This window comes from Protomyctophum parallelum, assembly GCF_964188405.1.
Source record: "Protomyctophum parallelum genome assembly, chromosome: 12".
Taxonomy (NCBI): Eukaryota; Metazoa; Chordata; class Actinopteri; order Myctophiformes; family Myctophidae; genus Protomyctophum; species Protomyctophum parallelum.
The window spans coordinates 50,947,111-50,972,250 of NC_139712.1; the positions used below are offsets into that span (position 1 = coordinate 50,947,111).

Genomic DNA, 25,140 nt, shown 5'->3' on the forward strand with positions numbered 1-25,140 from the left:
CAATCTACAAGCTCACGATTTGCAGTAACATACAGTAGCTCTGGTCCATGTATAATATGTACTTTTTTGGCCAGAAAGGGATTGTTTTTCCACCGGAAAATAAATACTTTTAGTTACTCCACCATTTATGCATTTATACGTGTGGTGGGGGGGCTCAGAGTGCGTCCACTAAGGAAAGTAGGCATTCTAATTACACAACCCGCCTTTGTACTGGTGAGTAGGTAAAATGTTCTTTATATTCCCGCTACAGAAGAGAGGCTCATCTGCATTTCATGCGCGAGCTAGACACGATCAGTCCCATAGCCTTAATGCAGGGCAGAATTAGCATTAGGGCTATGGACCAGAGCTAGCAGTAACAGTAATAAGCTTGTAGATCTTCAGTGAAGAGATTTAAGGCAAAGGGGAAAAAAAGGATAGACCCCTGGGGTAAGCCAGTCAACTAAGAATATACTGTAGGATTTAAAAGCCAACCATTTGTCATGGCTTGGTTAAAAGGCAGATAAGATGCTCTCAGAAGTGGCAGTCTGACCTTTTAAGATGGAACAACGTGTCACATAAACTGGCTTCAAACCAGCTTTATGGGAAAGGGCTAAAGATATACTTCTGGTGGAACACTGCCTAGATAGGAACTTCAGGTACCTGCCGTGCGTTTACTGCAAGAAACATCAATAACAATTTTTTTTCTTTCTTTCTTCTCCATGTCTAAAACACATCTGGTTTGAATGTAGATCTCCCAGCTTATCGCCCTCACTGTTTTGAACAGTGCAGAACTCCACGTCACTATTTGCGGCTCTATCTCTGCGGTGAAAATAGCCCTGCAGTCGCGCTAACAAACTATTTCAGAATCATCCTCTCCACCTGGCCCTTGCAGTCAAGCAGCAGGCCATTACGATCTAGAAGACAGACACTAGCACTGACACACAATCTCTGCCACGCAATGCAATGTTGGCACGCCTCTCCACAACATTAAATTATCTTGCACAATAAGAATAATGATGTGTTGCGTATCATAAAATCATAAATGATCAGGGCCTGGGCCGGTAAACACAACTAAAATAATGAAATGTAAGTTTTGTAATTGATAGAAGCCTGTGAACTACTCCTTTAAAGGAGAATTCCATACCAAAAGGCTTTCTTACCTTTCTTTGTAGTTGTTACGTCCCCACCAAAGAGGTCCAGGTGTTATTTTGTGCAAAAGCTCCTTATTGGCTATTTCCTCTACCATAAGGCCTCAATGAATTGCATTGAATTGAATGGGAATTGAATGGGGCTATGGGGTGTTGTGCTAATTCGCTTATTGCCATTGCTCAAAATTATAATTTCTTTGTATATATCCTCTCTTCATAATGTAAATAATATCCCAAGCGGCACACTTTACTACTTCTTTTGATGGAAATAAGCGAACTAGCATAACACCCCATAGCCCCATTCAATTCCCATTCAATGCAATGCAATTCATTGAGGGCTTATGGTAGGGAAAATAGCCAATAAGGAGTTTTTGCACACAAAAAAACACCTGGACCTCTTTGGTGGGGACGTAACAACTACAAAGAAAGGTAAGAAAGATAAGAAAGCATTCTAGCATGGAATTCTCCTTTAATACTGTCTGAATGTGATCTACAATCATGTTCAATATTGTGACAAATTTTGTGACATTTTGTATTTGCATGCTACTTCTGGAACGTAAGCTGCAAATGCAGCCTGATAGCGTGTCACGGGTTCGAATCCCAATCCCGACGACCTTGCATCACTCCCCATTTCATGTGAGACTATACTATCCTACAGTATAAATAGAGGCATAAACAACCCAGAATCTAAATAATCATACTATAAAAAATAAATCATCATCTCACAGATCAACCGAAAGAGAAAAAAGAGTGATATTTGACCTGGGATCAGGTAGCATCACTCGGGATCCTGTCAACATGGTGGCATCTGCTTTACCGTTTAAGTGAGCATCTGAGAGGAGACACAGATCACCGACAGACAGGCAACGGACAGCAACAGGCCAGAATAGTGTGCGTCAATAGAGGGGATGGGGCTGGGAACAGGGAACAGGGAAGCCCCCCCCTTGCAAACGTTTAATATGAGCTCAGCCTGCGGAGCGGCGGGCGGCTGAACAGTAAGCCTCTGCCAGTCTCTCTCTGGGCTTGCTGAGTTGGCCCTTCCTTTGCTGAAACACAGGAAGCTCAAACCCAATCACACAGGAAGCCCACATGCAGCCTGCTGTCTGGCAACCAGCCAAATATCCCCCTTGAAGCGGGCCAGGACATAAAGATGGGATACTGAGTTACTGACGTAAGTCTGTCACGATCCTATATATTACATTTGGCTAATGGGAGGCCGGATGGCGGACCATGGCCACGTCACGATGACCCAGACATTCCATAAACAAACCCAATACGCGTCGCCCATGTATAAGCACTGGGCAGGACCCCAGCCGTGTCACCATGACTAAGATATTTCCATAAACATAATTACATAATACAGTATATTGTGTTTTTCTCTTTTTCTTTTCAAGAGCAGCGGACATAGTCACGATGCAACGTGCTGTGAGCTTCTAGATCGGCAATTGCCACTTCTTTTAAAATATTTTTTTTAAGTATAAACATTATTAAATATGTGAATCATTTCTTAATTTAAGTTATTAATTTGTCATATCTGCCCTGTGCTATCTTTGTTTACAAAGCCTAAAATGCATACGTTCCAAGGTTCAATGCGAAAAACACAATGAAATCGTATTTGTAAAACAATGAATTGTTAAGTACAAATGATCGTGACTCGAGACGGGGAAAAAGAGGAGAGCATAAGAAAAGGTTGGAAAGGCAGAATTAGAGAGAGATGGACAGACAGACGGACAGACAGACGGACAGGGGGTGGCAGAGATAGACAACCAGACTAAAGTGTATTATTCAGTCAAAACGGCAGCATATTGTCTGTGTGAATCCACCGTGTCTGATGCACAGTGCTGAACATGGCCATCCCTATAATCTAACTGGGATGAACCAAACAAAGCTTCCTCGGTGTGTGTGTGTGTGTGTGTGTGTGTGTGTGTGTGTGTGTGTGTGTGTGTGTTAACAGAACAAACCATCAGAAAGAGGCTTCATTTGTCCATAATAACCCTTTTGGAAATTAACTGATGACTCAATGTAATATCTGTTACTTTACTCAGATGGAGAAAAACATGGCGTGTGCTGTCACCTCACAGCTAGAAGGTCCTGGGTTCGATTCCCGCTGGGGACGCTGAGGGCGTGTTCTCTTCTCAGTGCCCATCCCCGAGGCGGGGTTGGTGAAAGGGCCTTTCTGTGTGGGCTTTGCATGTTCTCCCCGTGTCCCCTAGGGTAGGTAGGTACCCTCACAAAAAACATGCAGTAATCCTGGTTTCTAAACTACCTCCCCCTGGCCAGCCTGATGTTCAATATTGTGACATATTTTGTGATATTTTGTATTTGTATGCTACTTCTTAATATCTAAATATTTGTATTGGTGTCAGGTCTTGCTGCCTGGGGGTAGTTTTCAACCAAAACAGAGCGCCCCCAAAAGACCTTGTGCTGGCACACCAGTCAGTATAAATTAAGTAACAAAACAAAAGATGGGGCTCCCCACGTGTTGAGCCAACCCTAAATCACAGCAGGGGTACTTCTTTCACCACGACACCCTTATCCAGGAGACAAACTATTACTCTCCAACAACCAAGAATGACAGGGACAGGTGCACAGGAAAGCAAAGGAAGCCAAAGGAACTTAATTTCTCACTCCTCCATATTGTTGTTCACTTTTGCGTTCAGTTATGAGAATAAATGCCTATAGCTCGTCATGCATAATTGCAGATACAATGCAAATACATAATGTACTGTAGAAGAAAATCAAGAAATGCTGGCTGAGGAGGTATACACTAGTGCATGTCTGCATGAATACCCGTATGATTGTACATCAGAGCAGCTACATGGTGGAAAATGCTCAAGCTGTCCAACAGAAGCAAGGGTCATGTGCAAACTGTACGGTTTATTCTCAAGCTTGACTGTTTGTTCTATATATAGACGGTCCTGTCAAAGTTTAGACATAATCTGACTGTAAACTCCTACTACGCTGCCGTTGAGCGCCAACACCTCTGCCACATTTCTGCTGAGGCCCTAATGCTAGCTAACTGGCATGTTAATGATGTTCAGATGTCTTTCATTAAGAGCTCCAGGCTCGACACTTGAACTAGAGGGCCTCCATTTCCGCTGCCGTGGGAGAAGAAAAAAGAACTCTAGACCTAGAACAGTAAGCAGTCCAGTTACATGCATTTCCTCCTGGGAGCAGTAGAAAAATAACTGTCATGTTCCATTCTCAGCGTTCTTTTCAGAGGCACGGAATGAACACTGTTCTAAAATTGGTTTTCGGGACTCACACGATGCTCTGTAATTCTGACCTTTCTGAAGAGTGTACAGCTGCTGTTGTTTGAATAGAAATAGTTTTTTTAAGAGAAAAAAAAAAAGCATAGCCTTTAAATTCCACTCAAAGTTTTAAATTAAATGGTGAGTAGTTTGGGTAAAATTGGTGTCATTAAATAAGACCACTCATCAGGGAGCAGAGCACACCACAGCTGATTGATAAACAAACATGACCTACATGGCTGATTGGAAAGAATGTGCTCCAGACAAAACAAACCTACTGTAGTACTCATTAGGCTGGGGCAACAGCGCATGAAAGAGGGCTCTCACAGGCTCAGTGATTATTGTCTTGTAGGGTACAAATATGTGCCTGTCGTGCAGACTCGTGCCATCAAATAATATGTGATCACTAATTGGTGTGGGTGTGGTAGTATGTGATGGTTTAATTGTACTGTGTGTCGTTCTGCTTGTGCCTGATGGTTTTGTAGAAGCCTGGAGATTCCCAGGATGTTGGAAAACCAGGGAATCTCCAGGCTATCTATGAGATCATCACGCTCAAACAGAACCTGTATTTATGAAGTTATATTGATATGATATTATCGGCCGCCATTATTCTTGTTTTTTTAGTCCAATGTCCAGATTTTTAGTGTATGTGCAAATACAAACTTTGTCCTACACAAACATTAAATTACATTTCTGAGTGTTTGTGTAAACACAAACATTGCGTAACAACAAACATTGAAGACGAAGGTGAGGACACAAATTCTGATTGGTGTGATTTTTTTTTACTTTCCTTTCTAGATTGCTGGTGACTCACTGACCTCTCCAAGTTGCCAGAACATACAGATTCATTGTTCTTGTTGTCTTTGATGTATAGATCCATCATGCATATGGAGGATCATAAGTCACTGGCTGCGGCTGCTCCTTAGATCAATGCTGTCCGTTACAACCGGCCACAGGATGGATAGGGACATGAAAGGACAATGCAAACAACAACCACACATCCACTTGATCTAATATTCGTTGTCTACTTATGCTAATCTACAAATTATGATGTGACTGAGCAGTCTTTCCAAACAGACTACAGACATAGAACTCGTACAAGAGATGGCTTTATTTGCAAAAGCTCTATAGCATATTTATAGTTCTATTCTATCTGGTGGCGCAAGTTAACCGCATACTGCTTTTGAGTCGCAAGGACTTCAGCAAAAATCAAAGAGTCCAGCTCCTGTCATATCGCAAATCTTCTCATCACTGTACCCACCGCTCTCCATGAAATTACTTTAAAGTAATGTGTATATGGAACCATTACTTTCTTTGTTCCATGTAGAAACACAATACTAATTAAAACAGTACTTGTCTATTAAAATATACAGATGAAAAGCACAGTGAAATAAGCCAGTCTTGGAGGCTAAGGTTGTAACAAATTTGCCTCACTAAAACCTAAAATAAATGAGATTCTGAGTCTGTGATATGTTGGTCTCCCAACTTAAGTAATATTTACCTTCCATTGTCTGGGTAAATAAGCCTGTCATGATGTTGGTGAATAAACCCGCATTGTAAACCCAAGTCTCTTTTATCCAAACACATTGAATGGGCTTTTTGGAATAAACAGAGTTGCTTTTCTACTTGCAGTTCCTCTGGCTGTTACTATAATAAACATCATTTGAGAGCTGTAGAACTCACAGGCTGCAACCTATGGCTGCAACACTACTCTACTATTTACTAACAATATAACATGTTAAGCCCCATTTTCACAGCACACTTTGGCTAGCGGAGGACGGAGGTCAAGTTTAACCGCCTCATTCCTCAGAGTGCTGCTTCTCTGAGGCCATTTTTAGAAGCCAAGAGGCCCCTAAAAAGAAAATCACAACGCTAGCTTTGAGTTTGAGGTGGAGACAGGGAGGAAACGAGGGCACAAGGCAACATTCTCAGCTCGGCCAATTCTGGAGGTCACAAACCAAAGCCATTCTGAAGCCTACCCCACAATCTAGTCCTCTGCCACCATGGGTTTGGTCAAACCAAAGCCATTCTGAAGCCTACCCCACAATCTAGCCTCTAGCGTGAGCTACAAATGACAGCTCTTTCCAAAAGATATTTTTGGAACATCAGAAAGGATCCCTTTTCTGTCCAAACAAGGTTAACAAAGGAAGCTGCCATGCCCAAGTATCACAAAGAACAGTGTTATTTGTGTGTTATTTCTGCCAAGTTAAACTATCATAACTTTGGCTAACCACACCAAGCCCTATTTTATACTAACTTAAAAATAAATCAGCCGTTTTGCCCAAAATAACACCAGGTTGAAAGTGATTAATGTAACATAAACGGACTGTTAATGTATCTGTGTACAATGTGTTAACGTAACTGAGTACAACGTGTTACATTGTTAATGTAAACCAAGTACGATGCATTAATGTAACAATTACAGCTGAGGATGTTCCTTCTTAGGTTCTAGCTCGTCACTGTATGCACTCAAGTGTTTGGGATAATGGTTCTAACAGGCAAGCATTTGTACCGCACCCCCCTCCAGGGCAGGCCCACACATCCCCCTTTTCACAACAGTGGCCATTCAGGGCACATTTATCACCTCTGTCTCAAAGGGATGGATGCAACACATACGTAGGGGCCATAAGCCTAATAATAATTGAGACTTAGTCGCGCAAAGGTGTGCCCCCCCCCCCGGAAATAAAATATGTATAAGTGTCAAACACACACACACACACACACACACACACACACACACACACACACACACACACACACACACACACACACACACACACACACACACACACACACACACACACACACACACACACACACACACACACACACACACACACACACACACACACACACACACACACACACACACACCTCTGTCTTAAGGAGACACGTTAGCACATAAGGTCTGTGTCACACACTGACATAAAAACACAGACAAGAGACATTGCTTGCATGTGCCGCAGAAGGGGCAGCACGGGAGGGTGGGGGGGGGTAGGGGGGGGGGGGCAGTGGGGGGGGGGTTCTCTGTGTGTGTGTGTGTGTGTGTGTGTGTGTGTGTGTGCTGTGCTGACAGCAGAGTCCGTAAATCAGCTGGACTGCAGCCCCTCCGGCAGCTGTTAGCCAGGCTAGAGGTCACATCCATTCAGCTGGTAGAGCTCACCCCCATGCTACCTTCTCCCTGCTGCTACCGTCTTGTCCCGCCGTCCCCCAACCCCTCCTAAATGTACCCTCCTACTCAATTAGCTCTCCTCTGTCCTTCCCCCCCCGTGCGCCCCAGCCACTCGGCTGTCCTTCAGATGGGCCCCACTCTCTCCATAAGTCTCCTTTTTCTCCTCGGAGCCCCCTCCCTCCCTCACTCACTTAGTCCCTGCCACCCCCCCCCCCCCCCACGCCGTCCATTTCCTTAATTAAACTAAGCCCTCTAGACTGTGGAGCCGCATGGAGGAGTCAAAGCGGTCAGCTGTATTTACAAGGTTAGAGAAAGTGGTTCGGATCGGCGCGTGTGTCACTCTGGGTCTGATGGACCCGTACTGTTCCATTTGCTTCCATTTGTACAATCTCCAGAGTAAAATTATCACTGAAGATGAATATTTCACTCTCCAGCATATTATATTATAGAGCACCGAAGTCTGACGTAATTTACACATCCTACCTAGGTCGCGTTTCCCCCCCCCCCCCCTCCCTCCATTCTGAATTCCCATAGACTTTTTTTTATATTGCGTCAAATAAGAACTTTGTTCAAAAATATGCAAATGATCTCCGTGGTTAGAATCAACTGACGGCGAGAAAACGTTGTTGTTACTGCCACCAAATTAGTAGAATTTTTGCCAGAAACATTGTATGAAATATGAGTGACTGACTATCGTAAACGATACAGACACCTCCCCCCACAATATCACTGAGACAGTTTTTGGACCACAATTTTTTTATGTGAGACGATTCTAAGATGAGTGGAAACCAATGCAACCCAGGGGATGCACGAGGGACGTCAGGACTTCGGTACACTATTGACTTAATACCCATTCTGACCTGAGATCAGATTCATACGAGGTTTCCGCCGGACACACACTGGTCTGATTAAACCACTCAAACCCTTTTTCGCTATAGTTGACCCAACTTGACCAGAGACCCCAATGGCTCTATGATTGGTCTTGCTCCTTTTTTCCTCCTCTAGACCAAATCTCTTGGTGGAAATAGCAGAGAATAGCAGCAGAGCTTGTAGATCTGCCATTGTTGCCGAATATCAGCCCCAGGATAGAAAGACTAGAGTTCATGTGCATGGTTACAAAGAATCACCATAACATGCAGCAAGAAGCAGGAAGCTCTACTGTATATAATATACAGTGTGCGATCCGCACGTAATTTCCGACGGAGCATTAGTCGCATGTCGGACATGCGCTGCTCCCGTGCATGCAGACTCGGAGTAGAGCCGCTTGCTCCTTCGCCTGGAAAGGAGCCAGCTTAGGTGGTTCGGGCATCTGGTTAGGATGCCTCTCAGGCGTCTCCCTAGGGAGGTCCTCGATGCACGTCCCACTGGGAGGAGACCCCGGGGCAGACCAAGGCACAGATGGAGGGATTACATCGACTCACTGGCCTTGGAACGTCTCGGGATCCTCCAGGAGGAAGTCACTAATGTTGCTCTGAAGAGGGAAGTCTGGAGCTCTCTGGTGGAGCTGTTGCCCCCCGCGACCAGACTACGGATAAGCGGTTGAAGATGGATGGATGGATTTCAACACTGGGTGTAGGCCAGCCAGGTAAACCAGGGAAGACCAATTAGAATTTCGGTGGAGCCACAATTTCAGGTCAATAGTAGCTACAAGTCTACATGTAGATATTTTGTCAAAGAATTCACACACACACACACACACACACACACACACACACACACACACACACACACACACACACACACACACACACACACACACACACACACACACACACACACACACACACACACACACACACACACACACACACACACACACACACACACACACACACACACACACACACCTCTCTTAGGCCCCAATCTCTCTTCAGTATCCTGTCCCAATAGAAATTCCTAATAAATTAAAGACCATTTAAGAGGTTCTTTTGTACAGTAGGTTATAAAGCAGTATTAGTTATTTGTACAGTAGGTTCCAAGGCTTGAGTTGTAGCAGAGTGATTTAATTAAGCTCTTAAGCAACAAGAGTATCTGATGATGAAAGGGACTGTAATGAAGAAATTGGCCAACCCATAGAAAGTTATGAATGATGAATTGTAAATGAACAGTTGTCATCCAGGCCAACCGGCTAATTATGATTATTAAATGTTGAATGGAATAACATAACAGTACAGTGGTGTGGTTGGAAGTTAATTACCGTCTGTCTTTGGGACACACTTTGATGTTAGCTACAGGTCATGACCTCACCAAAACAGTGAAACACTATGACCTTATTTCTCTCACACATGCGCACACAGCCACACACACACACACACACACACACACACACACACACACACACACACACACACACACACACGTAGCCTATCGATAAATAATACATCTAGTAGTCTACTCTTGTCTAAATCTTAGGCTAAGTCGCACGCACGCACACCCGCACAGCTCACAGGCCTGTCTCGTCTCCGTGTCTCGGATGATTTCCAGTGCTGTCATGATTGATATCTCATATCTCTAATCTCATTTGATCAGATTGAATGACGATCTGAGATCATCTGACCATGCACTGACCACTTTCAAACACCTTTTCAAACACAACGGGGACACGTGTGAAAAGCGGTTTACCGTTCAGAAAAACGCAACAAGTTATTTCTATAACGCCCTATCCTGCCCTGGGTGGTGAACATCTCACCTAAAATTATTCAGGAGTCATCATAAAAAAAATAACAACTAACCCGTTAAGCGTGGCAAATTAATTAATTTAATAACTACGTCCCACACGTAGCTATTGTAACTTAATTGGTGTACCGTACGCCACAATCTTAAACGGATTTAGGGTATGATGAATAAGTGTTTTTTTACCTTGGTATTAGTCCGGAGGCAGCATAAAGATGATCCTTATTGAAACGATCCGCTATGCAGCCCACAGTCAGACACAGCAACGGTCTGCCCCGCTGGCACCACTCACTTTCTGCTGGGAGAAAAGTCACCGAGTAGATGATAGATCCTCTCTCTCTGCTGCGCATTCCTTTGCTTCTACCCCCTCTAAAAACACGGGGGAAGGCCGGAGGGAACTATCAAAATGACATTATTTTAGAGTAAAAAAAATACAAATAAAAATGCATAAAATGTTAAATTTAAAATGTAAATGTGGTATGAAGCAGAACGGGGCGGACAGGCGGACAGCAGTCCGCACTAGCATCGATCTCCCCGACTCCCAGTCTCTCCTCCTTAACCCCGCCTCCTCGAAGAAATACCAACCGACGTCACTTTTTAAGACACGCCCCACTCGTCTGACTGTCTATTTATAGGAATATCTATTTATATCAATCGTTTTTTACTGTAGGCAGAGGCAGGGTCCCTATTTTTTAGTGTTGTTTTTCAGATGTATCAAATAAAAAGTAGATCCATATAATCTCAGGTAGAATCTCAGGGTTAAAGTCTTTACCTCAACATTTAGGAAGATGCCACACAGGTCAATGGGTTGATGGAAAATATATATATATTTGGAAAATGGTCTTAAGTAATGTAAAGGTAATGTATGTAGGGTAAGTGATTTTATTTGGTTTTTATTTTAGTGTTAAAAAGCAGCTATAGTGTGTTTGTTCAGTAACAGGAGTCTCCATGTAGGCCCATCTCCAGCTTTATTAAATTGAAAATGCATTTTAAGGTTGGGATACCAATTTCATCAAATCAGGATAGAGAACACAGTCAGGGTACAGATTAAACAAGTGGAAGAATAACATCAGAAATCTCTGTCTAAGAGAATCTTATTTCAATGTAGGGACTAGAACTGAGTGGAAACAATTTGGAGATTTAAAAATATATAACAGCAGCATCGCAGAACCAACTAACCCAAGGAATAGATGTAGGTTTGTTAGCACTGGGTTTCTCTCCGATCATATCTGGCTACACAAAATAATAACTAATGCTGACATCAAGTAGGAGATGACGTTAGCCCTGTATTAAAGTAGGCAGACTTAACATCTAGTCTGGTGGGAAAGTAAAACTTTCAACATAACAAAAACGGAACATATTTTCTTTTCATCCCAACATTAAGTCACCACATCACAAGTCAATTATTTAGGCAGTGTAAGATATCTAGACATCCATCAAACATTGGTGAAACATATACAATTATTTATGATGTGAGCATTCTGAGCAAGAGGCAAAGCATTAATAACAAAATAACCCATTGTGGTACCTTTGGCATGACTGGTCCGTGCTTGCGCCAAGCGTTAAGATGGATAGATGTGGACATTTTTTGTGTGTTTGTGACCACTCCGTTTACAGTGTCATGGTTTAAATTTGCTCAAGTGTGTTGACACTTGTGTGTCTTCAGGCTATGTGACTGACTAAACCTCTTGTCACACAATTTGCAGTGGAAGGGTTTTTCTTTGGTGTGGACACGCTGGTGTGTTTTCAGATTACCTAACTGATTGAAACTCTTGTCACACCGTTTGCAGTGGAAGGGTTTTTCTCCGGTGTGGACACGGTGGTGTCTGTTCAGACTACTTGAGCAAATGAAACTCTTGTCACAGTGCTTGCAGTGGAATGTTTTTTCTCCGGTGTGGACATGGTGGTGTGTTTTCAGATTACTTAACTGATTGAAACTCTTGTCACACCGTTTGCAGTGGAATGGTTTGTCTCTGGTGTGGACACGGTGGTGTGTTTTCAGATTACCTAACCGATTGAAACTCTTGTCACACCGTTTGCAGTGGAAGGGTTTTTCTCCGGTGTGGACACGGTGGTGTCTGTTCAGACTACTTGAGAAAATGAAACTCTTGTCACAGTACTTACAGTGGAATGGTTTGTCTCTGGTGTGGACTCTGTGGACACGGTGGTGTCTGTTCAGACTACTTGAGAAAATGAAACTCTTGTCACACCGCTTGCAGTGGAAGGGTTTTTCTCCGGTGTGGACACGGTGGTGTCTGTTCAGACTACTTGAGAAAATGAAACTCTTGTCACAGTGCTTGCAGTGGAATGGTGACTGGGTGACTGGGATCTGTCCATTCTTCAGCATTAGGCAGTAGAGCTTATTGTGGCTCTTCTTCATGTGTTTGAAGAGGAAAACCTGAGACTTGTAGACATTTGTACACTCAGAACAGGAGAGGACCTGAACCTGGGAAGACTGGGACCACACTCCTGAGAGCAGAGAGTGAGAGAGGGGGAGAGGGGAGAGAGAGAGAGAGAGAGAGAAGGGGAGAGTCAGGTGAAAAGGTGAATGCAGACAAAACTTGAAAATCATCTGTCCAACAAGTCCCCTGTGCATGGGAAACACAAATAAATGGCATCTGTGTGAATCCGACGACGGTGTCAGCTACGTTCGGAAATCCGAACGTAACGGAAATCCGAACGTAGCCAAGTAGTAAGTCATCAGTCGCGTCACTCAACAGCGGCAGACAACAAACATGGCTTCCCCCACTGCGGTAACTCACGACTGTATCAGTCTGGCTATTAAATCGACGTATGATAAATAGTTTCTTTACAGACACGAGAGGTTTTATAAACATCATCAGCCAACATATTTTATCGCTTTTGACAGACAGACAGATAGAATATTTATATCATAAGTACAATAAATAATAATACATTTAGGAATGCACCAATTGGTACATTCTTGGCAGGATGCAATGTTTACAAAAATAACAATTTGAATTTCTCGAACCCAAAAAGTCACAAAAACAAGTTCTACTGAGCACTGTAGGCCCAACGATTGAAAAGTTCATTTTCGTCACAGCTGATGATAGCCATTTTGGATTTTGAGCTCTCACAGATTTTGCTCGCATTTTTGCGAGGGGCATGGGAGCTCAATCTGTAATTTATTTAACCTACATAGATGGCAAATCCGCTGAGAAACTGACCATTGCTTTCCACGGTCACGGAAGCATCAGAAATGACCCAACTGCAGCCTTCAGTTACTTTAACTTACCATTGGTGTTCACTTGTGGCATGGGTGTTTTTGAACTGGCATCTTCGTTGAGTTTTCTGCCTTTCTTGGGCTCGTCTCTCTTCATTTTACCCAAACGTGAAATGGTCGCCTTGTGTGAATTCTGAGCCCCGCTGGTCTGTGGTGGGTGTCGTGGTGGGTGTTGTGACTTTGCAAAGGCACTGTTAGATACCACAGAACCCACAGATGCAGATAAAGGCACATCTCCTAGGAAGAAGAAAAGTGAGAAAATATAAGATCACCTTGTATTTGTGAAATCATAACATGTTATCACTTAAATTGTGTATTAGCTGGATTTTATTGTCAACAAACCCAGGCTTCATGCTTATTATCCTTCCTCTTCAAAAGATGCCCTTTTACTTTGACAGTGTTTTGCCAGACCACTGGTTGAACACATTCAGTTTTGTAAAATAATCATCATTAGACTTACCTTTTGATCGCAACTTCCTGTGGTGAGACAGAGTTGACTCCTCAGGACGTTCTGGGTCTATGAGCCACTGCGGCTTCTTTATGTTCCGTTTTGCGGGCTTCTTTTCTGAGAGTTGTGCGATTTGCCTGCTGTGATACACCGGTGAATTCTCTTTTGCTTTCTCGAGCTGCCGAAGGGATCGCCTGAACGATTTTGTTGAAGCTTCCCTCTGTTTTGCGGGCTTCTTTTCTGAGAGTTGTGCGATTTGCCCGTGATACACCGGTGAATTCTCTTTTGCTTTCTCGAGCTGCCGAAGGGATCGCCTGAACGATTTTGTTGAAGCTTCCCTCACAGAACGTGAGCCTGGATTCCTTTTCTTCTCTGCGGCGAGGTCAACAGAGGAGCGTGCAGCTTCATCAGAGCTGGCCTTAAACCGTTTGGTTGCCATGTGATTATTTTCATCTTTAGTCTGACGCCTCTTCTCCGCTGCCGTGTGTACCACGTTTGTTCTTTGCTGGACAGTGCTTAATGAATGGGTGTTTAAATGTAAAGCCGGCTCCATTGTGCAGGTGTCAGGTACCATGTCAGGCTCCATTGTGCAGGTGTCAGGTACCATGTCAGGCTCCATTGTGCAGGTGTCAGGTACCATGTCAGGCTCCATTGTGCAGGTGTCAGGTACCATGCTCTCCATTGTGCAGGTGTCAGGTACCATGCTCTCCATTGTGCAGGCGTCAGGTACCATGCTCTCTTCTATGGCATCACTGTCCAACCTCTCAGTCAGCAGATTTAAACATCTGGCTTTCAGAGCGCTAAGGTTCAAGGTCTCAGGGTCAAAGTACAAAGCCTTCTTTAGGACCTAAAGAATCAGTAAAAATACAATGTACAATTAAAAGTTGAAATCAAAAGCCAGGTAACACAGGGTATAGGGCAAGTTTCACACGTACGTACAGTAGCAGTGACTCAAACAAACAAATAGTATTGCACTACCAGGAGGGTGTCAATGCGAACGTGGTTGCCGACAGGGCTGGCCTCTGTGTGGTCCTCCTGGTCACGGTGTATGTTGTAGAGGCTGAACACCATCTTGAAAGCCTGCACTGTGCGTTCTAGGAAGAAGACCAGCAGTGCGCAGACTTGGCACATCTCCAGGTCATTGGGAAATAGGCCAGCGAGGGTCTTGTAGATCAGGGACTTGGTGAGGACGTCACTGGGAAGGCAGGACTGAAGGGCCTTGGTGCACAGCTCCACACAAAACTGGTGCCCTTCTTTGCCCAACTAAATATTGATAATGAGACTGTGTTGAGTATGAAATCTGAAATATGTAAAAGCTGAAGAATACTATGGAGTATTTTATGAAAGTAAACAAATTAAATTATTATTGCAAGACGTAAGTTATTGACTGTTTTTATGTATTTATTTATTTTTCTCAGTCTGCCTCAGCTATTATTCAGACATTTTAAAATATGCAAATTGTGCAGCATTTACCCTGGATTATAAAAAGAGGAAAATACACTAAATCATTATAAAGTTCAAGAGCAAAATGGGTAGCGCGTGGAAGGGACACATTATTCCGACCAGTTCCTTTCCCCTCCATCAGGCGCCCCGGCTGGCCAGGGGGAGGTAGTTTTAGAGACCAGGATTACTGCATGTTTTTGTGAGGGTACCTACCCTAGGGGACACAGGGAGAACATGCAAACTCCACACAGAAAGGCCCTATCGCCAACCCCCGCCTCGGGTATGGGCACTGATGACGCGGAGGAGGGTCTTTCTTATATTTCAAAGAAAAATTACTCACCTGTTCCAGAATGACTCTGATGAAAGGGAAGATTGAATTGACATTGGTGGCAGTCAGCATCAGCTGTTGAATCTCCTCGAGTAAAACTTGTTTGGAGGTTTGCAACCGCAATTGGAGTTTAATCCATAAGAAGACAAGGTCACTGTAAGACATTAGACTACAGTAAATTAAGATGGTAAATATTGCTAATTTCGTGTACAGTAACATTAAACTATATTAGACTGTAGACATAGATGGCCTGAACATAAGAAACGTCAAATTAGCAGCAATAGTCAAGTCCTAAATTTGGTGAGAAATATCGCCATCATACACACAGCCCTTTAATATAAGTTGTAGATTTCTATCGACAGTAAAACCTACGACAAATGGGCCATGTCTCCTATACGAAGCTGCTGGGAGAGGAAGGCTCTGGTGAGGATCAGTATGGATTCATCCTCTTCTTCGCTCTCCATGTTACAGATGATCTGAACAGCATCCTTGCTGTTAAGATACCCCACCTGAAGGGGAAAGGGAAGAGAAACCAGTGTCATTCAATTTCCATTAGCTAACTGGATGATGAGAGTACAAGGACCACGGACCAAATTGAACAGAAACACAGCATATTGGATCTGTTTTTTTTAAATAGCTACAGTAACTGTAAGTCCTTGGTTTGATTCCAGTTGTGTTGCCTGTCTTTCTATACTGTCCTGCATACATGAAGCATGCATAAAGGGTCTCCAGAACCACCACAAAAGGCTCTGGTCAGGCTCTGCCAGTGGGCCTAATGACTTGAGGCCAACTCCTTTCACCTGGGCCAGGCTCTGCCAGTGGGCCTAATGAGGCCAACTCCTTTCACCTGGGCCAGGCTCTGCCAGTGGGCCTAATGAGGCCAACTCCTTTCACCTGGGTCAGGCTCTGCCAGTGGGCCTAATGACTTGAGGCCAACTCCTTTCACCTGGGCCAGGCTCTGCCAGTGGGCCTAATGAGGCCAACTCCTTTCACCTGGGCCAGGCTCTGCCAGTGGGCCTAATGAGGCCAACTCCTTTCACCTGGGCCAGGCTCTGCCAGTGGGCCTAATGAGGCCAACTTTCACCTGTGCAATTTCCAGCCAATTGAGGCTAAACCAATCAGGCTCTGCCAGTGGGCACAGGCACACGGTTGACAGTTAAAACAGGTGCTATGACAACGTATATCATTAGGTTCCCAAGTTGCATCGTTCCCAAGTAGGCCGGTGGCCGACTGTGACGGGCACGTACAGGTCTAGTTCACATAAAAAGGTATGTCTCAGACTCTGTATAGAAGATAGAAACATGAAACAAAAATCGAGAAGCACATAGATGTGCATCAGGTCTTAAAGTGATATACTCGACTCGTACTACTCTAGTGTATACCATTGTTGAGTGAGATGATAATAATTACTGAAGTAAGTGTCTACAACAAAAAAATAAACCTAAAACTCAAGTAGTTTCACTTCACACAAGATGCTTCACTTTTCCCACAGAAGGAGAGGTATTTCAGTCAGCGTCATCCTGAACTAGACAGTTTGTGTATAATGGTTGCCAAATCAAATTGTGGGGTTGAGAAAATCTTCCATTGTATTTAAACTACACGTGTAACATAAATCATAACCACGATATTTATGCATGGTACGACCGAGACTGAAGAACATGCTTTCCCCTCTCCGTCCTCAGTTTCCATCTCAAATAATATCAAAAACATTCCTGAGATATATATTTTGAAAATAAATATTTAAGTCAATATTATACATTCATATACATGCAACAACATGCGTTCATTGTACGTACGACGCAATACGTACAGTATATCCTCATCACAGTCACTCGGCCCACCTCTTTGTTCAGACGGTCGTGCTGGGAGGTTTTGTGAAGACAGGTGAGGTACACCTGGAGGAAGAAGTGATGTTGCCCTGCTGTAAGATGCCAAGAGCAGCACTCGGCCAGGGCCATGGCCTCACTGACCCTCTCACAGGTCAACAGGTAGCGTAGCCGAAGCTCCAACAACAACGGCAGCTGGGAGCTGATGTATCCGTCCGCTGTAGGGAGTCGTAAAGGAGGAGTGAAGTCTATCGAGATCCATCATGGATGTGAGGAATGAGAGTCACACAACTTACCCACCCATACATGTTACTTGTATGTGTAGGAGACATGTAAAACATTCTGGATAACCAAATTGAATGTCTTATGCCCCTGGATATAATAATAATAATAATAAAACTTTATTTGTATAGCACCTTTCATGACATGAAATGCAGCTCAAAGTGCTTTACAGAACAATGGAGAATAAAAGAAAAGCAAGGCAACGACAGTAATGCAATGCAGTGAGGACATGAATAACAAAAACTAAAATAAAAACAACTAAAAGATCAATTAAAAGCAATGTTGTAGAAGTGGGTCTTGAGCTGAGCTTTAAAAATGTCTACAGAGGCTGCCTGACGAAGGTACAGAGGGAGCTTGTTCCATGCCGACGGCCCGTAGAAGCAAAAAGCTGCTTCCCCGTATTTTTTTGTTGCCATTTTTTTAGGCAAAGCGAGCAGGCCAGCAGTGGAAGACCTTAGCGGGCGGTTTGGGACATATTTAGGCAGGCAGTCATGTAGGTAGGAAGGTGCGATATGGGTGTAAATCATTTTTTTTTAAATAACTTCATAATAAGATATACCGGTACAAGATTAAATCATATTTGCACAAATTCTCAGAATACAACAAATGCTAAAATATGGTTGTTTGATGCGTTTGACAGTCAGGTACCACCATTTACAAACCTTCAGTCTGTGGTGAAGTGCCCTGTGTGTGGAGGATGGACTGAAGAGTGGCGTTCGCCCATGGCCCACCATCTTGCAAGCAATTGCTCACCTGGATCATGTGTACATTCTGATAGCTTGCAAGACACATGTAACTTTCCTGAAAGACAATCAATGCACAGTTATTGTTTTTACACTATAACAGGGGTTTTCAATGTCTAAGACAAGTCTCTCCAGAGAGAGAGAGACACAGACAGACAGAGATGCGAATCGAAAGTTGCAATCAGACATACGACACAATATAGTGAACTTTACCTCACCACTTAGAAAGTCCCTACTCTATGTGTACCACGTCACTCATGAGCCATTTGAAAAGACACAGGAACCATGGAAGTGTCAAGTGTGCACTTTGAATTATAAATATAGGCCTACTCTAGGGGTGTAGCTGCTGTCAAAGCCCTTCACAGAAATACAAAAGCAACATTCAGAAAATGGATTGACCTGGAATGCAACAGTGAAGTGTTTCAGTGGATCCTCATCAAAGTCCTCTTTGTCAAAGAACAGCAAGAGCTCAAACACACTCCTGTGAGGGAACAGATATGATACTATTAATATATCCCTATAGCTGGGAGAGAAAACTCTTGAAATTTGAATTAATTTAAGGCCAGGTTTGTTCACTTACAAGGCCAGACTGCTGAGCATGGAGTGCACATCCTCACAGCCTACTTGAAATAAGGAAGAGCCTCGAACAAAGTAGCAAACAGCAACCTCAAGGATTCTGAGTCGAGACAGTGGAGTCTGCCAGTGACATGTGTACTCCTCCACCAGCTAGAGAGACATTAAAAGAAAAATAATAGACAACATATTATACATACATCCTTTATAACAGATCCTTGGTGTCACTATTGGCTACAAAAATGCAAAGCATAGTCATAGTGGCAGGCCTTATGTGTGGCATGTATGAGTTGCACATTCACACATTCACTGTACTAAAACAGTCACATACTGTATCTTGGTCAGCTAGAGCTAGTAAAAACACCATTATGGCGCGCGCGTGCGTGTGTGTGTGTGTTTTCTCATGCCAATAAAGCCCTTTGAATTGAATTGAAATTGTGTGTGTGTGGGAAGAGTTGAGTGAACAATGCATTGATGCACCATTGATGTATGCTCAATGGTGGCAGTCAGGGGTTTTCAACAGGTGGTCCGTGGACCACTGGTGTTCCGTGGAGGTATTGCATGTGGTCCCTGACCATGCATTTAGTAATGTAGGATTTGTTGATTTGTTTTAAATGTTCTTTCCACTAGTTGAGAAACCATGTAGTCATTTACTGACAAGTTGGAGTTCAAGAAATTCAACAGAAAAAGGGAGTTAGAATCTCAAGAAGGGGGAAGTGCACCGGATTGTCTGGTTGAGTCATTATTATTAGGACATTTTACCAGTAGTAGTCAACGGTTGAGAAACAGTGGGATGTATACACATGGGATGCATAGCAAGTGTTAACTTACAAAAGCACTAATGTTAGCCCATATCCCCACCCAACACAATAGTGGTCCCCAGGTTGATATAAGTCAGGGTGGTGGTGGTCCCTGGTTCACAAACAGGTTGAAAACCCCTGCAGTGAACAAATATGTTGTAGGCCTATACTTGCAATAAGAAATACATGAAAACAAAACTATTTTCTGTTACAGTTTAGTTAGTTAACCTCCTCAAAATCAACCAAACCTTTTCATGTCAAGGACCCCCAAATTGATACTAATTAGCCTGCGGACCCCCCCCCCCCCCCCCCCCCCATAAGAGAAGAGTTTTACGGCTCTAGCAGTGATTCTCAACCCGTTTATTTTTTCAAGGACCCCCAGTTTGACATGCATTATAGTCTACGGACCCCCATGTAATGGGACCCCCAATGTATATTGTAAAATCATCAATTTAACTCTGAGTGTGTACACATGTGTACAGTCTCAGAGTTATACAGACCCATAAGGGTAAACTATAATTTATCTGGGGAGTGGGGACCCCCTGGAACTCCCTCAAGGACCCCTGGGGGTCCCTGAACACCACTTTGGGAATGACTGCCATAGAGAAGATGGCCAAAGACAGATGCAAGTGGAGAAACTTTGTTGCTGCCCTATGCCCAGCCAGCCAAGCATAATGCATGGGATAAGTATTAACTTAAAGGGACGCTTTAGAACACTTTCCTGGGGGTCTTTATGTGTGTAATATGTGGTTTTAGATATTTTAGAATGTAGCAGTGAGCCTGGTGTCTCTGATGTCATGGACACTGGGCTCACCTTCCTTCCTGGACTACATGTTGTCTCAGTAAGACAGCTCTCCCCCTATCCACAAGGAGGAGCAGTGCACCAAAGAATTGTGGGAATTGTAGTCCAGGAAGGTAGTGAGACCAGTGTCCATGACATCAGAGACAACAGGCTCACTGCTACAATCTAAAACCACATATTACACACATAAATACCCCCAGGAAAGTGATCTAAAGCTTCTAAAAGTCATTAACATATATTTTTTTTGCAAAAAGGGTGAAGTGTCCCTTTAAGTAACAGTAAGTTAGCATGAAGAGGCTTTTATTGATGTTCATTAAACTAAACCCCCTCTCATATCTTACCTATTTATGTTCATTAAACTAAACCCCCTCTCATAGCTTACCTATTTATGTTCATTAAACTAAACCCCCTCTCATATCTTACCTTGCGGAATTGGGAACAGAATGTTTTGCCACCATTCCCATGGTCAATGTTCCATGATGGGCACTTTTTAAATGATTTAAACAAACTCTGTAATTGTTTCTTGAAGCCCTCCAAGTCACGTGAACGCTCCTCTCCCGCCATACTGCTTCTGTAGCCGCAGCTGAGCTCAGTGAGCGGTTATTATATATTAATATTATAATAAATATGTATAATATGTCTGTAGCTGCTCAGCTCAGGTATAGATCGCTGCTGTTCCCGCCAAACAAAACTTCGTTTCTCTTCGCAGATAGGAACGAGTACCACAACTACGGACCTGTGCTACGGACCGGTACCCTGGCCTGTTCCGAATGGACCGACTCCCCCTGCTGGCCGGATGCTAAACTGCATTCCACAGACACTACGGACCGATGCTACGGACCGGTACCCTGGCCTGTTCCGAATGGACCGACTCCCCCTGCTGGCCGGATGCTAAACTGCATTCCACAGACACTACGGACCGATGCTACGGACCGGTACCCTGGCCTGTTCCGAATGGACCGACTCCCCCTGCTGGCCGGATGCTAAACTGCATTCCACAGACACTACGGACCTATGCTACGGACCGGTACCCTGGCCTGCCCTGTTCCGAATGGACCGACTCCCCCTGCTGGCCGGATGCTAAACTGCATTCCACAGACACATATCTATCTCTATGTATTTGGTTAGAATGGCCGGGTAGGGTTTAAAAAAAGGCAAGAGTTTGCTCTGGTGCACTGGCCTAAAAGTGGGTCCTTAAAAACTGCTAAAACTTCCGAAATGTATGTATGTAGGTATGTATGTGTGTATGTATTTTAAAAGGGGAGGCTTTTTTGTAAAAATCCCTGCCCGCAATACCTTCATATATTTAAAATTAGTCCAAAATAGGGTTACCAGTGAAGGGCAAACTGCCTATTCACCGGGGACTATGCAAGGCAGAGGCGTCCACCCCCCTGAGTCCAAGTTTAAGCTAGACCGCATACCTAAACCATACTCTAAAACCCAATGGTAAAATGGATATAAAAAGGACATTAATAAAACAACCTAAAACCATACAGGAGTAAAAGTTCACAGCAAGGCCTGGATACCATTTATTTATTTTACAGATAAATGTATGTATGTATGTATGTGTGTGTATATATATATATATATATATATATATATCTCGACTAGTGCCCTATATAGTTTTCCAATGAAGAAATGGTAAAACTCACAATTATGCATGTGGTGGTGTACCGCAAGTACTGTACCTTCTTAATCACTGTGTGTAGTACAGTACAGTGTAGAAGATAATTTTCCATAGCTTTAAGTGCTTCACTCATGCTATTCTTTCTAACCCATATATAATATGCCCTCAAAACAACAGTTGATTATATCCAGTATATACAATACTAGGTTGACAACACATTTTAAACTATAACACCACATAAAGAAAACTGAAACAGACAGAAGATGAAGTAACTTCTAACACTTAAAGGACATATGGCAAGGTTCCAGTGACTCAGTGAGAGAGTAGCCTACAGTATAAAGGGTAGGCCTACACTGTTGACTACAGTATAATGGGTACACTGTTGTAAGGTACAAGGTTCCAGTGACTCAGTGAGAGAGTAGCCTACAGTATAAAGGGTAGGCCTACACTGTTGACTACAGTACAATGGGTACACTGTCGTAAGGTACAAGGTTCCAGTGACTCAGTGAGAGAGTAGCCTACAGTATAAAGGGTACACTGTCGTAAGGTACAAGGTCTAGTGACTCAGTGAGAGAGTAGCCTACAGTACAATGGGTACACTGTCGTAAGGTACAAGGTTCCAGTGACTCAGTGAGAGAGTAGCCTACAGTATAAAGGGTACACTGTCGTAAGGTACAAGGTCTAGTGACTCAGTGAGAGAGTAGCCTACAGTATAATGGGTACACTGTCGTAAGGTACAAGGTCTAGTGACTCAGTGAGAGAGTAGCCTACAGTATAATGGGTACACTGTCGTAAGGTACAAGGTCTAGTGACTCAGTGAGAGAGTAGCCTACAGTATAATGGGTAGGCCTACACTGTTGACTCAGTGAGAGAGTAGCCTACAGTAGAATGGGTACACTGTTGACTCAGTGAGAGAGTAGCCTACAGTAGAATGCAGGGTACAATGTTGACTCAGTGAGAGAGTAGCCTACAGTAGAATGCAGGGTACAATGTTGACTCAGTGAGAGAGTAGCCTACAGTAGAATGCAGGGTACACTGTTGACTCAGTGAGAGAGTAGCCTACAGTAGAATGCAGGGTACACTGTTGACTCAGTGAGAGAGTAGCCTACAGTAGAATGCAGGGTACAATGTTGACTCAGTGAGAGAGTAGCCTACAGTAGAATGCAGGGTACAATGTTGACTCAGTGAGAGAGTAGCCTACAGTAGAATGCAGGGTACAATGTTGACTCAGTGAGAGAGTAGCCTACAATATAATGCAGGGTACACTGTTGACTCAGTGAGAGTAGCCTACAGTAGAATGCAGGGTACAATGTTGACTCAGTGAGAGAGTAGCCTACAATATAATGGGTTCACTGTTGCGAGAAATTATCTCTTGGCAAACTTCCCCTTTATCTTAAAGCTTAGGGCTTAGGTCATTTTAGTTTAATAAAAAAGTATGACTTGTAATGCTTCTGAAATAGCATATCAAATACATTTCAAAGTTTACAGACAGCTAAACAAGGCTCTACTGTTGTGCCACAGAGCAATATAGATAGAGCAATATATAGGCCTATAGATGCATTAGTCGCATCTTTGGACAGTGGGCCTGTGACCACTGACTTAACCTTCCAACAAAAAAAAGAGAAACATTGCACGGTAGCACTTCACATCTGAATATTGTATTTGACCAGCCAGCTATTAAAATAAACTATGACATTTACCTAATGATTTTTGGTTGTTAAACTACTGCTTTCTCATAAGGTGAACGTTCTGCCAATATGTCACAAAAAGCAAAAGCAAATAAAACAAACATCATCATTAACACGGTTAAACCCCTAAACACATTTCTTCTGTGGCGCTGCTATTTTGGCATATAGGCAAACATCTTCACACATTAAACATTGCAGATCTACCATCTCATAACATGTTGCATCGTGACGTGTTGCGAGCTTGTATATCTGCTAGATTTTCATCGTTTTGAATAGGACTCAAGTAAAGTGGTTAAAATCCCTCTTCCATAAATAAGATTGTCAATGATCTAGATTGGAATAAACAATACAAATACAAGCCAGTAAGAAGACTACTAGAGGAAGGAGCTACGTACAATGACAGGTCACGTAACCAAATGGAGCAGCACATGCAGGGCAGACCACCATCAATCAATCAATCAGTAGTTTTCAACTTAATTTGGCTTTTAAGCCATGGAACGATCACTGATGAGATTTAGCCTTGCAGACCCAAAACGTGTTGGTAACTGTGTAGACTTCTTGTAAATTAATTAATGCGGATGTTTAACAATAATTTAACTCTCGAGTGTAAAATGAAACCAAATGGACTCGTACACCTATCCATTTGGTTTCATGTTACACTAAAGACCTATAAGGGTCCATTTGGTTACCAACTCAGACTCATTTAAATGGGAACGTGTGTTTCTGTGGTGGCTGTAAATCTCAGTGAAATCCCATACAGATGTTTCCTGTTCCACTGATCAGGCATTCTCAAGAAACATTCATTTATGAATAAAAGATAAACAACAAAAAAAGAGAAAAGAGTGCAAAGTGACAGTAATGAATATGGACAACTTTTTCACCCTCTGGAAACTGGATATCAGTGATGGAAAAAGTACTCACAAGTTTTACTTAAGTAAAAGTACCAATACTACAATAGCTCTGTTATAAGTAGAAGTCCCGTATTTGAAATATACTTGAGTAAAAGTACAAAAGTATCAGATTCAAACTATACTTAAAAGTATCAAAAGTAAAAGTTCAAAAAGGTTTCAAATGGCTGAAATACCGGTATATAGGGCTGAAGTAATAATCAAA

General features: G+C 43.1%; 1 protein-coding gene across 2 annotated transcripts in view; it reads right to left on the reverse strand.

The window, feature by feature from the left end:
- LOC310868297 (integrin beta-1-like) overlaps positions 1-10,754 on the reverse strand; it is a 37,264-nt gene extending 26,510 nt beyond the window's left edge. For both annotated transcript variants that reach the window (XM_083778663.1, XM_083778662.1), the window contains exon 1: positions 10,410-10,754. The gene's annotated coding sequence lies outside the window, so the exon portion shown is untranslated. The remainder of the gene's footprint in view (positions 1-10,409) is intronic.
- Positions 10,755-25,140: the final 14,386 nt, after the last annotated feature.